Source organism: Hemitrygon akajei, chromosome 29, assembly GCF_048418815.1.
Source record: "Hemitrygon akajei chromosome 29, sHemAka1.3, whole genome shotgun sequence".
Lineage (NCBI taxonomy): Eukaryota > Metazoa > Chordata > Chondrichthyes > Myliobatiformes > Dasyatidae > Hemitrygon > Hemitrygon akajei.
Genome location: NC_133152.1, coordinates 44,860,507 through 44,875,088, shown reverse-complemented (window position 1 = coordinate 44,875,088; position 14,582 = coordinate 44,860,507). Strand labels below are relative to the sequence as shown.

The 14,582-nt window shown below is 43.4% G+C and overlaps 1 protein-coding gene and 1 long non-coding RNA gene across 2 annotated transcripts in view; one reads left to right on the top strand and one right to left on the bottom strand.

Moving 5' to 3' along the window:
- Nucleotides 1-1,099, bottom strand: part of klhl17 (kelch-like family member 17) — a 58,761-nt gene extending 57,662 nt beyond the window's left edge. Inside the window, exon 1 of the mRNA XM_073032303.1 lies at nt 437-1,099. The gene's annotated coding sequence lies outside the window, so the exon portion shown is untranslated. The remainder of the gene's footprint in view (nt 1-436) is intronic.
- On the top strand, nt 684-13,289 carry LOC140718473 (uncharacterized). The gene is made up of 3 exons (XR_012096696.1): nt 684-803; nt 4,941-5,208; nt 12,227-13,289. It is a non-coding gene; the product is annotated as an uncharacterized lncRNA (long non-coding RNA).
- Nucleotides 13,290-14,582: the final 1,293 nt, after the last annotated feature.

Below are 14,582 nucleotides of genomic sequence, written 5' to 3'. Positions count from 1 at the left end.
ATCACTCAACACGAATGTGATTGCATATTTAAATTTAATTTCTCTACACTTGAACAACTTCCTCCTATAGAAATTATTTTTCCCCCATCATCCCATCCTGAGACGGGAACAAACTTCGACATGTTGGCCCTGTCGACTGGGTTGAATCAAAGCCTAATAACAACTTATTTTCATACAAACGATGTCGCTCAAAGTGCTTTACATTGGGATAAAGTGTAAACATGAGAACAAAAGGCAAGAAGATGTTAGTTAAGCGCAAGTTAAATAAATCGGGGTTGAGTTGGCGTTTAAAAAGCCTAAAGGGGGAGGGGCAGTGCTTGAAAACATGAAACAGGTTTTTGATTTCAGCGAGTCAAGTCGACGGTGGGTTGGAGCTGCCCGCTTTAACAAATGCACACTCCACTGAAACACAAGCTCCCATACCCGCAACACTTACCCTCACACCTCTCCCTCCGGGAACAGTTACCAGCATTGCAGAAAACAAAGAGCACGACATCCATCCGATTATGAGAAACTCGGTCCCTCCCTCCTCTCGGAGTCCAAGTACAGTCCGAACATTTTTGATGTTGCCATAACAAGCGTTGGACAATCGACCCAGGGATCAATCAAGCCAACAACCACTAGGGATGCTCTTATCTCACCGCGGCCAAAGTTTCCGCCTCTCTTCCTCCAGAGGTTCGAGACTCGGCTCGGAGGTTGGGGGTGAGCGAGGGCCGGAGTCTGTCTTGAAAACAACACACTGCCACGGTACAGTGAGAATTCCTCCGCCCGCTCTACAACCCGGAGACCAACACAATGCCACGGTAATAGAGAATTCCTCAGTCCGCTTCACAACCCGGAGACCAACACAATGCCATTTTGATTTAAGGGAGGGCGAATACTGTGCGGTGCTCTCACACCAGGCATTCGCTCTCGGTCACTAGAAAGACGCACATGCACTTTTCTGTCAAGAAATGTCCTTTCCAGTGATTGGATATCCCCACCACCCCCAGAGCAGGTAAGAGTCAGTTTAGGAAATGGATAATTGGATTTCACCTCGTCCCATTATTTGACATCAAGAATTATCCACCTTAATGCCTAAGCACTTAATACGTCGTACACAGAACGTGGCATAATAGATAGGCTAATGTGTATTCTCACATGACAAGCATGTGTTGTATGTGTACACACGTGCGCCAGATTGCACTGGCTAAAGTTCAAAGTAAAAGCACTTTTATATGTATATTGTCCTAAGATTCCTTTTCCGGCAGGTATTTACAGGAAAATAAAGTATACAATAGAATTTATGAAAAATTATAAATAACGAGGACCGAAAACAACTAATGCGCAAAAGAAGACAAAATGTGCGATAAAAATAAACAAATTATAAGTAATATTGAGAACATGAGTTGCAGAGTTTTTGAAAGTGAGTTCAAAGTACATTTATCATCGAAGTATGTATATATTTTACACCCTTGAGATTTGTCTCCTTACAGGCAGCCATAAAGCAAGAAACCCAGGATAACCCATTTTAAAAATACCTTCCAATATCTGCAGATGTTCTCTTGCTCCTGACAGACACCCAGTGTGCAAAAACAATTGTGTAAACAATAAAAGTAAGCAAATGGCTTTCAGGATGAAAGTGAGTGCTCAGACATGAAAGCCCAGGGCATGCCCGCAGAACCAGCCCGACCCTCACCTCTGGTCCCTACACCCGGCCTTTTCAACCCATCTGCCCCTGCATTTAAATTGTCCTTAGGTTGTGGGATGAGTTCAGAGTCGAGGTGTACATGTATATGTACAAATATGTTGTATGTGTACACTTTTACCAGATTTTGCTAGCTAATGTCACACACAGCTGAATCTCATAGAGACTTATAGAATGGAAACATACCCTTTGACCCATCCCATCTATCGTGATACTGTTACCCAGTGAGTTAGTCCCATCTTCTCCCATTTGACCCGTTGACCTCAAAACCTCACATACATACGTAGTGGCTCTTAAATGCTAACATGCCTGTGTCAACCACTATTCCCAGCAGCTCGTTCCAAACACGTACCGCGCTTTGAATGAAGAAGCTGCCACTGATTTCCCCTTGAAATCTCTCACTTGTGCTCTCCGAGCAAGAACATCAAAAAGGAACTAAAATGTAAAAAAGGAAAATCTCCAGGTGCTGCAATCCGAAATAAAAACGAGAAGTGCTGGGAACACTCAACATGTCAGGCAGCATCTGTGGAGAAAGAGGATTCAAGATTCAAGTTTATTTACATCAAAACATACAGTCAATTTTTTTCCCTCACCCTCCCCTTTCCTTCTATTCCCCACTCTGTCCTTTTACCTTTCTTCACCTGCCCTATTACCTCCCTCCTCCTTCCCCTTCTCATAACGGTCCACTCTCCTCTCCTATCAGATTCCTTCTTCTCCAGCCCTTTGCCTTCCCACCCACTAGCTATCCTCTTTCCCCTCCCCTCACCTTTTTACCTTGGTGTTTTCCCCCTTCCTTTCCAGTCCTGACAAAGGGCCTTGGCCCAAAACAGCGACTGTTTATTCATTTCCCTAGATGCTGCTGGACCTGCTGAGCTCCTCCAGAATCTTCTCAGTCAATCGGGTTTAATATCATCGGCATGCTGTATGTCATGAAATTTGTTAACTTAGCAGCATCAGAACAAAGCAATACATGATAATATTGAAAAGAGAATAAAACAAGTAAATCAATATATTAAATAGTTACATTAAAACCAGTGCAAAAATAGAACTAATGTAGAAAAAGGTGAGGTGGTGTTCATGGGTTCAATGTCCATTTAGGAATCAGATGGCAGAGGGGAAGAAGTTGTTCCTGAACCACTGAGTGTGTGTCTTCAGGCTTCTGTACCTCCTTCCTGATGGTAACAGTGAGAAAAGTCATGTCCTAGGTGATGGGGGTCCTTAATAATGGATGCCACCTTTCTGAAGTACCTGATGCACCATCAATAACTCTCGGAGATGGGAGGCGAACGATAGGCTTTTATTAGCTGCAAGAGACCGCCACACAACATCCTGGAGACTGAGGGAGGAGCAGTGCCTCCAATCGCCTTTATACAGGGGTCTGTGGGAGGAGCCACAGGAGCAGTCAGCGGAGGGGCGTGTCCAGACAGGTATATGTAGTTCACCACAGTACTGCTGCTTGAAGATGTCTTAGATACTACAGAGGCTAGTATCCAAGAAGGAGCTGATTAATTTTACCACCTTCTGCAGTTTCTTTCAGTCCTGTGCAGTAGCCCCCCCAACCCCCACCATACCGGACAGTGATGCAGCCTGTCAGAATGCTCTCCATGGTACATCTGTAGAAGTTTTCAAGTGTTTTAGGTGACAAGCCAAATCTCCTCAAACTCCTGATGAAATAACCTGCTATGTGTGTGTTGCTCTGGATTTCCAGCATCTGCAGAATCTCTTGTGTTTGTGAAATGCCTCATTTGTGTTTCCAATGACACACCTGAGTGTGCACTGGGGGTAGCCTGCAAGTGTTGTCACACATTCCAGCGCCAACATGTCCACAACACTATCACATGTTAGAAATAATTAAAGTTTCAGGTTGGATTCTCACTACGATGGAAAAAGAGGGAAAATAACCAAATAGTTTTCCTCTCTTTGCTATTTCTGACAAGACAGTCCAGTCTTTGACTTGGAACAACAACAATTCCTTTAAGAATCAGGTGCATTATTGTTTTCATAAATTATGTGAAATTTGTTGCTTTGCAGCAGCAGTACATTGCAAAGGCATAAAATTACAAAATAAATCAAAAAACAAAATGACAATTTCTCTGCAGTGTGTTTCCTCCGGGTGCTCCAGTTCCTCCCACAGTCCAAAGCTGTGCCGATCAGTAGGTTACTTGTGCATTGTAAATTGTCTCATAATTTGGCAAGGGTTGTTTGAAGGGTCAGAAGGGCCATTCTGCACTGTATTTCAATAAGCAAATAAATGAACAATCCCACAGACGTTGCTCGACTGGCTGAGTTTGATTGTTGCTCCTGAAACACCTGTGCTGCACACACCACGTGCATTTCGAATAGATAGATACTTTATTCATCCCCATGGGGAAATTCAACTTTTTTCCAATGTCCCATACACTTGTTGTAGCAAAACTAATTACATACAATACTTAACTCAGTAAAAAATATGATATACATCTAAATCACTATCTCAAAAAGCATTAATAATAGCTTTTAAAAAGTTCTTAAGTCCTGGTGGTAGAATTGTAAAGCCTAATGGCATTGGGGAGTATTGACCTCTTCATCCTGTCTGAGGAGCATTGCATCGATAGTAACCTGTCGCTGGAACTGCTTCTCTGTCTCTGGATGGTGCTATGTAGAGGATGTTCAGAGTTATCCATAATTGACCGTAGCCTACTCAGCGCCCTTCGCTCAGCTACCGATGTTAAACTCTCCAGTACTTTGCCCATGACAGAGCCCGCCTTCCTTACCAGCTTATTAAGACGTGAGGCGTCCCTCTTCTTAATGCTTCCTCCCCAACACGCCACCACAAAGAAGAGGGCGCTCTCCACAACTGACCTATAGAACATCTTCAGCATCTCACTACAGACATTGAATGACGCCAACCTTCTTAGGAAGTACAGTCGACTCTGTGCCTTCCTGCACAAGGCATCTGTGTTGGCAGTCCAGTCTAGCTTCTCGTCTAACTGTACTCCCAGATACTTGTAGGTCTTAACCTGCTCCACACATTCTCCATTAATGATCACTGGCTCCATATGAGGCCTAGATCTCCTAAAGTCCACCACCATCTCCTTGGTCTTGGTGATATTTCCATTGCTTATTTGTGGTAATATTTTGTTTTATATGCTGTGTGTGATATATATATAATGTGGGTGCACCATGGTCTGGAGGAACATTGCTTCATTTGGTTGTAAATATGTACACTAAATTTCAACTTGACCTTGAAAATTAACTGTTTCTCTCTTCACAGATGCTGCCTGGCCTGATGAGTGTTTCCAGCATTGTCTGATTTCACTAATGAGGTACCTGCCAGTTCCCTGTGTCAGGGAAATCCCATGGAATCCAGAGGCAGGGCCAATCCAGTGAGATTCCGTAACATTAATGCTGGGGGTGGATTTGCCTTCCTTACCACATGTCAGAATCATTGGAGACCCAAAGTGCCACATTAGCACTGCAGTAAGCGAGACGCTATTACAGCTCGGGGCGTCGGAGATTGGACTTCAATTCCGGCACTTTCGGTAAGGGGTTTGTACATTCTCCTCATGACCATGTGGGTCTCCTCCAGGTGCTCCGGTTTCCTCCCACATTCCAGTAGTAGCAGTCATACATCCAGTAGACATACCAATTTGTAGTTTATTAGTCAGCATAGATTTTCCTGTGATTAGGCTAGTAAAATCGGTAGGTTGTTGCCAATGTGGCTCAGCAGCTGGAAGGGCCCGTTCTGCACTGTAATTCTAAATTTAAAAAAAATACTGATTTCATTGGGCTTAGTATCTTGAGGCAAAGGGAAAATGAGTTACCATTTAAATTTTTAAAATTTATTTAGAGATACATCACGGTAACAGGGCCTTCCCAACAAGCCTGTACCAAACAATTGCTCCCATGTGACCAATTAACCTACTAACCCGTATGTCTTGTAAATGTGTGAGGAAACCAAAGCACCCGGGTGAATCACACGCGGTCACGAGTAGAATTTACAAACTCCTTTCAGGCAGCGGCGGGAATTGAACCTTGATTACGGGCGCTGTAGAGTGTTGCACTAACTGCCAAGCTACTGTGACATCCTTTCCTGGACGCTGGGGAGGCCAGTGCCCATGATGGAGCTGGCTGGGTTTCCCATCCTCTGCAGCTTTTTCCAGTCCTGTGCAGTGGCCCCTCCATCCCAGGCGGTGATACAACCGGTCAGTGTTCTCTCCACGGTACATCTGTAGAAACTTGCTAGTTTTTGGTGTCATACCGAATCTCTACAGACTCCTAGTGCATTGTGAACTAATCCAATTCCTTATGTCTTGTGTCAAATCAAATCAGGGAGAATTGTGCTGGGCAGCCAGTGTCACCACACCTCTGCCGCCAATGCAACATGCTCTCAACTCACTAATTGTAACCATACATCTTTGGAATATGGGAGGAAACCGGAGCACCCGGAGGAAACCCAGTTGGCTGCAGTGAGAGTGTATAAACTTCTTATTGATAGTGGCTGGAATTGATCTTGGGTCATCAGTGCTGTAATAACGTATGCTAACGATTCTACATAATGGAAAAAATGGGACAAACAAGAAAAAACGCGAATTGCTCCATTACGTCCGTCCAGCTTAATCCATCTCTCCTCGTACTGTGTCAGTCATTAACGCAAATGGCGCACTTCACTGTATGTTTCAGTGTCTTGAATGTAGCAAGCCAGTCTTTTTTTCAGGAGTGAATAGCATAATGTTATTAAAGCACCAGTAATCTGGGTGCAATTCCCACCGCTGTCTGTAAGGAGTTTGTATGTGCTCCCCGCGACTGTGTGGTTTTCCTCCGAGTGCTCCATTTTCCCCGCGCAGTTCAAAGACATACTGTGGTTATGCCATTTTGGCACTGGAAGCATGGCCACACTTGCAGGCTACCCAGTACAATCGTTGCTGATTTGATTTGATGCAAACCTATGTTTTGATGTATATGTGACAAATAGAGAGAATCTTTTAATCTTTTCTCACCAAAGTCTTTATGACTTCCCCCACCTGGCTCCAAATTTTACCCCTCTTCAGCCCAACAATCACTCACTAGTCCCACCACTCCCCCCTCCCACCTCACAAAACTGGTCATCTTCTCTCTCTACCTTCAGTCCTGATGCTGGGTTTAACCTGAAACTTTGACAACTCAACTTTCCTTATAGATGTTGTTTGACCCATTAAGATCCTCAGGAGATTGTTCCTTTTCATCTTCCTTTTAGTTAACCTTAAACATGAGAGATTCTGCAGATGCTGGAAATCCAGAGCGATATACACAAAATGCTGAAGGAACTCTGGAAGTCAGGCAGCATCTATGGAAACAAAGAAACAGTCAACATTTTGAGCCAATGAAGGGTGTTGACTGTTTATTCCTCTCCATAGATGCTGCCTGACCTGCTGAGTTCCTTCAGCATTTTGTGTGTGTTTCCCTTTACTTAATGTTTTAATTATTTTTAATTGCATTAGGTGTTGGTAGTTTATAAATTATAATTGAAATTTGAATATTTAAATATTAAAATAAATATTAAAGCTAAAATATTTACTTCAGTTGTAATAAACTTTAAACATTTATAGCACTATTAAAAATTGCTCTCAGCTTTGACAGCTGGCCAAGCTCCAGCCCCAGCTTTGCTGGCTGTCAAAGACAGTCAAAAGGTTTTCCTTACTGCACTAACAGAGTCCTCACTGCTACTCAGTATCTGGACCAAGTAGGTATGGAAGTGGAGGAGCCATAGGAGAGGTTCCAGGATGGGAGATCACACCCTAATTCAGAAAGTTTCAACATGAGAATCAGAATCAGGTTTAATATCACTGGCATATGTCATGAAATGTGTTAGCTTTGTGGCAGCAGTACAATGTACATAATAATAGAAAACTGTGAATTACAGTATATACATTAGTTAGTTAAATTAAATAAGAAGTGCAAAAATAGAAATTTTAAAAAAGTAGTGTGGTTGTGTTCATGGATTACTTGTCCAAACAGAAATTGGATGGCAGAGGGGAAGAAGTTGTTCCTGAATCACTGAAACATAGAAACATAGAAAACCTACAGCACAATACAGACCCTTTGGCCCACAATTCTGTGCCAAACATGTACTTATTTTAGAAATTACCTAGGGTTACCCATAGCCCTCTATTTTTCTAATCTCCATGTACCTATCCAGAGGTCTCTTAAAAGACCCTATCGTATCTGTCTCCACTACTGTTGTCGGCAGCCCATTCCACGCACTCACCACTCTCTGCGTAAAAAACTTACCCTTGACATCTCCTCTGTACCTACTCCCCAGCACCTTAAACCTGTGTCCTATCGTATTAGCTACTTCAGCCCTGGGAAAAAGCCTCTGACTATCTACACGATCAATGCCTCTCATCATCTTATACACCTCTATCAGGTCACCTCTCATCCTTCGTTGCTCTGAGGAGAAAAGGCCGAGTTCACTCAACCTGTTCTCATAGGGCATGCTTCCCAATCCAGGCAACATCCTTGTAAATCTCCTCTGCACCCTTTCTATAGTTTGTACATCCTTTCTGTAGTGAGGTGACCAGAACTGAGCACAGTACTCCAAGTGGGGTCTGACCCAGGGTCCTATAAAGCTGTAACATTATCTCTCGGCTCTTAAACTCAATCCCGCGGTTGATGAAGGCCAATGCACCGTATGCCTTCTTAACCACAGAGTCAACCTGCGCAGCAGCTTTGAGTGTCCTATGGACTCGGACCCCAAGATCCCTCTGATCCTCCACACTTCCAAGAGTCTTACCATTAATACTATATTCTGCCATCATATTTAACCTACCAAAATGAAACACCTCACACTTATCTGGGTTGAACTCCATCTGCCACTTCTCAGCCCAGTTTTGCATCCTATCAATGTCCCGCTGTAACCTCTGACAGCCCTCCACACTATCCACAACACCCCCAAACTTTGTGTCATCAGCAAATTTACTAACCCATCCCTCCACTTCTTCATCCAGATCATTAATAAAAATCATGAAGAGAAGGGATCCCAGAACAGATCCCTGAGGCACACCACTGGTCATTGACCTCCATGCAGAATATGACCCATCTACAAACACTGTTTGCCTTCTGTGGGCAAGCCAGTTCTGGATCCACAAAGCAAGGTCCCCTTGGATCCCATGCCTCCTTACTTTCTCAATAAGACTTGCATGGGGTACCTTATCAAATACCTTGCTGAAATCCATTTACACTACATCTACTGCTCTTCCTTCATCAACATGTTTAGTCACATCCTCAAAAAATTCTATCAGGCTCTAAGGCTTGACCTGCCATGCTGACTATTCCTAATCATATTATGCCTCTCTAAATATTCATAAATCCTGCCTCTCAGGATCTTCTCCATCAACTTACCAAGCACCGAAGTAAGATTCACTGGTCTATAATTTCCTGGGCTATCCCTACTCCCTTTTTTGAATAAACAAACAATATCCACAACCCTCCAATCCTTTGGAACCTCTCCCGTCCCCACTGATGATGCAAAGATCACTGCCAGAGGCTCAGCAATCTCATCCCTTGCCCACCACAGTATCCTGGGGTATATCTTGTCTAGTCCCGGTGACATATCCAACTTGATACTTTCCAAAAGCTCCAGCACATCCCCTTTCTTAATGTCTATATACTCAAGCTTTCAGTCTGCTGCAAGTCATCCCTACAATCGCCAAGGTCCTTTTCTGTAGTGAATACTGAAGCAAAGTATTCATTAAGTACCTCTGCTATTTCCTCCGGTTCCATATACACTTTTCCGCTGTCACACTTGATTGGTCCTACTCTCTCCTATTCTCTCACATATTATCCTCTTGCTCTTCACATACTTGTACAATGCCTTGGGGATTTCCTTAAACCTGCTTTCCAAGGCCTTCTCATGGCCTCTTCTGGCTCTCCTAATTTCATTCTTAAGCTCCTTCCTGTAAGCCTTTAATTTTCCAGATCTCTATCATTACCTAGTTTTTTGAACCTTTTGTAAGCTTTTCTTTTCTTCTTGACTAGATTTTCAACAGCCTTTGTACACTATGGTTCCTGTACCCTACCATCTTTTCCCTGTCTCATTGGAACATATCCTGAACATTTGCCACATTTCTGCTCTACAGTTCCCGAGAACATCTGTTCCCAATTTATACTTCCAAGTTCCTGCCTGATAGCTTCATATTTCCCCTTACTCCAATTAAATGCTTTTGTAACTTGTCTGTTCCTATCCCTCTCCAATGTTATGGTAAAGGAGTTAGAATTGTGATCACTATCTCCAACATGATCTCCCACTGAGAGATCTGACACCTGACCAGGTTCATTTCCCAATACCAGATCAAGTACAGCCTCTCCTCTTGTAGGCTTATCTACATATTGTGTCAGGAAACCTTCCTGAACACACCTAACAAACTCTACCCCATCTAAACCCCTCACTCTAGGGAAATGCCAATCAATATTTGGGAAATTAAAATCTCCCACCACGACAACCCTGTTATTATTACACATTTCCAGAATCTGTCTCCCTATCTGCTCCTCAATGTCCCTGTTACTATTGGGTGGTCTATAAAAAACACCCAATAGTGTTATTGATTTCTTCCTGTTCCTAACCTCCACCCACAGAGACTCAGCAGACAGTCCCTCCATGACTTCCTTCTTTTCTGTAGCCGTGACACTACCTCTGATCAACAGTGCCACACACCCACCTCTTTTGCCTCCCTCCCTGTCCTTTCTGAAACATCTAAAGCCTGGCACTCTAAGTAACCATTCCTGCCCCTGAGCCATCCAAGTTTCTGTAATGGCCGCAACATCATAGCTCCAAGTGCTGATCCACGCTCTAAGCTAATCCGCTTTGTTCATGATGCTTCTTGCATTAAAACAGACACAACTCAAACCATCAGTCTGAGCACGTCCCTTCTCTATCACCTACCCATTCTCCCTCTCACACTGTCTACAAGCTTTCTCTATTTGTGAGCCGACCACCCTTTCCTTCGTCTCTTCAGTTTGGTTCTCACCCCCTAGCGATTCTAGTTTAAACTCTCCCCAATAGCTTTAGCAAACCTCCCTGCCAGGATATTGGCTTGCTTGGATTCAAGTGTAACCTGTCCTTTTTGTACAGGTCATGCCTGCCACAAAAGAGGTCCCAATGATCCAGAAATCTGAATCCCTGCCCCCCTGCTCCAATCCCTCAGCCATGCATTTATTCTCCACTTCATTCTATTCCTATACTCACTGTCGCGTGGCACAGGCAGTAATCCTGAGATTACTACCTTTGTTACATGCATATATTATTAATATATGCACATATTTTCTATGTATATATTGTCTGTGTATGCATAACATATCATGCACATACATTAAATGCATGTAATTTATGGAGATATGGCTACACAAATATAATCCTATATTCAGATTAGTTTATTTCAAATCAGTTCATTTACCACATGTACAAATGTTTGTACATGGAAGCATACAGTGAAAGACGTTGTTGGCGTTAACAACCAGCACAACCTAAGGATGTGCTGGGGGGCAGCCCACAAGTGTCACCACACACTCTGGCAACAACGTAGCATGTCCACAAGGCTTGGCGGAACAACACAAGCAACAACAACAACAAAACAAGCCCCTTTCCTCACTCCTCCCCACTCACACTGACCTTGACTTTAAATGCTTAATATAGAGAGAGTACAGGGAAGATTTACTAGAATGTTACCTGGGTTTCAACACCTAAGTTACAGAGAAAGATTGAACAAGTTAGGTCTTTATACTTTGCAGCGTAGAAGGTTGAAGGGGGACTTGATAGAAGTATTTAAAATTATGAAGGGGATAGATAGAGTTGACATGGATAGGCTTTTTCCATTGAGAGTAGAGGAGATTCAAACAAGAGGACATGAGTTGAGAGTTAGGGGCAAAAGTTTAGGGGTAACAGGAAGGGAACTTCTTTACTCAGAGAGTGGTAGCTGTGTGGAACGAGCTTCCAGTAGAAATGGTAGAGGCAGGTTCAATATTGTAATTTAAAGTAAAATTGAATAGGTATATGGACAGAGGGTTCAGAGAAGATTCACCAGAATGATTCCGGGAATGAGAGGGTTAACATATGAGGAACGTTTGACCGCTCTTGGACTGTACTCCTTGGAGTTAGAAGAATGACGGGGGACCTCATAGAAACATTTCGAATGTTGAAAGGCATGGACAGAGTGGATGTGGCAAAGTTGTTTCTCATGGTGGGGGAGTCTAGTACGAGAGGACATGACTTGAGGATTGCAGGGTGCCCATTCAGAAGAGATGCGAAAAAATTTTTTTAGCCAGAGGGTGGTGAATCTATGGAATTTATTGCCACAGGCAGCAGTGGAGGTCAAGTTATTGGGTGTACTTAAGGCAGAGATTGATAGGTATCTGAGTAGTCAGGGCATCAAAGGTTATGGTGAGAAGGTGGGGGAATGGGACTAAAGGGGAGATTGGATCAGCTCATGATGGAATGGCGGAGCAGACTCGATGGGCCGCAAGGCCGACTTCTGCTCCTTTGTCTTATGGTCTAAGTTTAACAATGGTTTGCACCCCTTTCCACAGCCTTTCTGCCATGAAGTTCGTGCACGCTGTCTCTGCCTCCCTGAATCCTCTCGGAGACTGCAGAGCACTGAAGTACCGAAACAATCTTTAAGCTTCCATATTCACCTGGATGTTTCAATCTCCCTCATCGCTTTAACCGGCGAACAATGGAAGATTTAATCAGCAAGTTGAAGTCAAACATCGGCTTGCAGCCTGCCCGCTATGAGGTTCCAGCACGCTGCCTCTGCTTCTCGGAGACTGCAGTGTGCTGGAACACCCAAACGATCTCCAAACAGCAAATCACAGACTCCAGCGGTTCCAGAATCACATTCAAGACAAAAAAATCTAATGTAATAGGCATAAAAGAAGTGAAATATATTGTTTCATGATCGATCCAGGAGATGTCCCGAGGGAGTGTTGTACACTGGTGCCATTTTGACCAGAACATGGGCTCATTTTCAAGGACTCTACAACTCATGTCCTCACTTTCATTTGTTTAAATTAATTAAATAATCAATTTATTGGGTTTTTTTTTGCTTTTGCATAATTTGGCTTCTTTTGCACATTGGTTGTTTGTCAGTCTTTGTGTGTAGTCTTTCAGCGACTATTACATTTCTCCATTCTACTATGAATGTCTGCAAGAAACACTGTCACACGAAAGCAGCATCCGTCATCAGAGACACCGCTCCCTCCCCCCAGCACCCAGGACACGCTCTCTTCTCGTTGCTGCCATCGGGAAGGAGGTGCAGGAGCCTCAGGACCCACATCACCAGGTTCATGAACAGTTATTACCCCCTCAACCATCAGGCTCTTGAACGAAAATGGATAATTTCACCCAACTTCACTTGCCCAGTCATTAAAATGTTCCCACAACATCACTCGCACTTTCAAGGACTCTTCATCTCATGTTCTCGATTATTTATTGCTCATTTCTTTATAATTACTATTTCTTTCTTTTTGTATTTATGCAGGTTGTTCTCTTTTGCACACTGGTTGAACACCGAAGTTGGTGCGGTCTTTCATTGATTCTATAATGGTTATTATTATATTATGGATTTATTCAGTATGCCTACAGGAAAATGAATCTCAGGGTTGTATATGGTGACAGATATGTACTTTGATAATAAATTTATTTTGAACGTTGATATTTGTTACATATGCAAACTATCTGTGCACATATCTATTAGATATATCTAAAATACACACGTATTCATGTGTGTATTCGCTCACCAGACCTGGAATATCTAGCAGTTAAGTGTCGTCCTTTTTACCCACCACGGGAGTTCCCTGGTGTCATTTACATTCCATCTCAGGCCAATGTCAATCAAGCTTTAGATGATCTGAGCAATGGGATCACCATGTAGGAAACAGCACACCCTAACGCCTTCACCATCGTTTTGGGAGATTTTAACCAGACCAGTCAGAAAAAATCACTGAACAACTACCATCAACAGATCACTTGCAATACCAGAGGAAACAACACACTGGACCATTGTTACACCACCATCAAGAATGCCTACCATGCTATTCCACGCCCTCACTTCGGGAAGTCTGATCACCTGGCTGTACTTCTACTCCCAGAGTATAGGCAGAGACTGAAGACTGCAGTACCAGTAGTGAGGACCAAGAAGGTATGGACAAGGGAAGCATAGGAGCGCCTACAGGACTGCTTTGAATCAGTGGACTGGACTGTATTCAGGGATTCATCTTTGAACCTGGATGAGTATGCTGCAGTTGTTACCAACTTCATTAAAACCTGTGTAGATGAGTGTGTGCCCACAAAGACTTACTGAAAATTCCCAAACCAAAAGCCATGGATGAACCAGGAAGTACGTCATCTACTGAAGGCTAGATCTGTGCATTCAAGTCTGAACCAGGTATAATTTGTGGAGGGCTATTTCAAGGGTGAAGAGACAATTTTGAACGAGGTTGGAGGTGACATCGGATGCACAACAACTCTGGCAGGGTTTGCAAGACATTACAATACAAAGCGAAACCCAATTGTATGAATGGCAGCGATGCTTCACTACCAGCTGAACTCAATGCCTTCTATGCCCACTTTGAAAGGGAGAACACAACTACAGCTGTGAAGATCCCTGCTGCACCTGATGGCCCTTGATCTCTGTCTCAGAGGCCAATGTTAGGCTGTCTTTAAAGAGAGTGAACCCCCACAAGGCAGAAGGTCCCGATGGGGGTACCTGGTAAGGCTCTGAAAACCTGTGTCAACCAACTAGCAGGAGTATTCAAGGATATTTCCAACCTCTCACTGCTATGGGTGGAAGTTTCCACTTGCTTCAAAAAGGCAACAATTATTCCAGTGACTAAGAAGAAGAATAAGGGCTGCCTTAATGACTATCGTCCGGTAGCACTCACATCG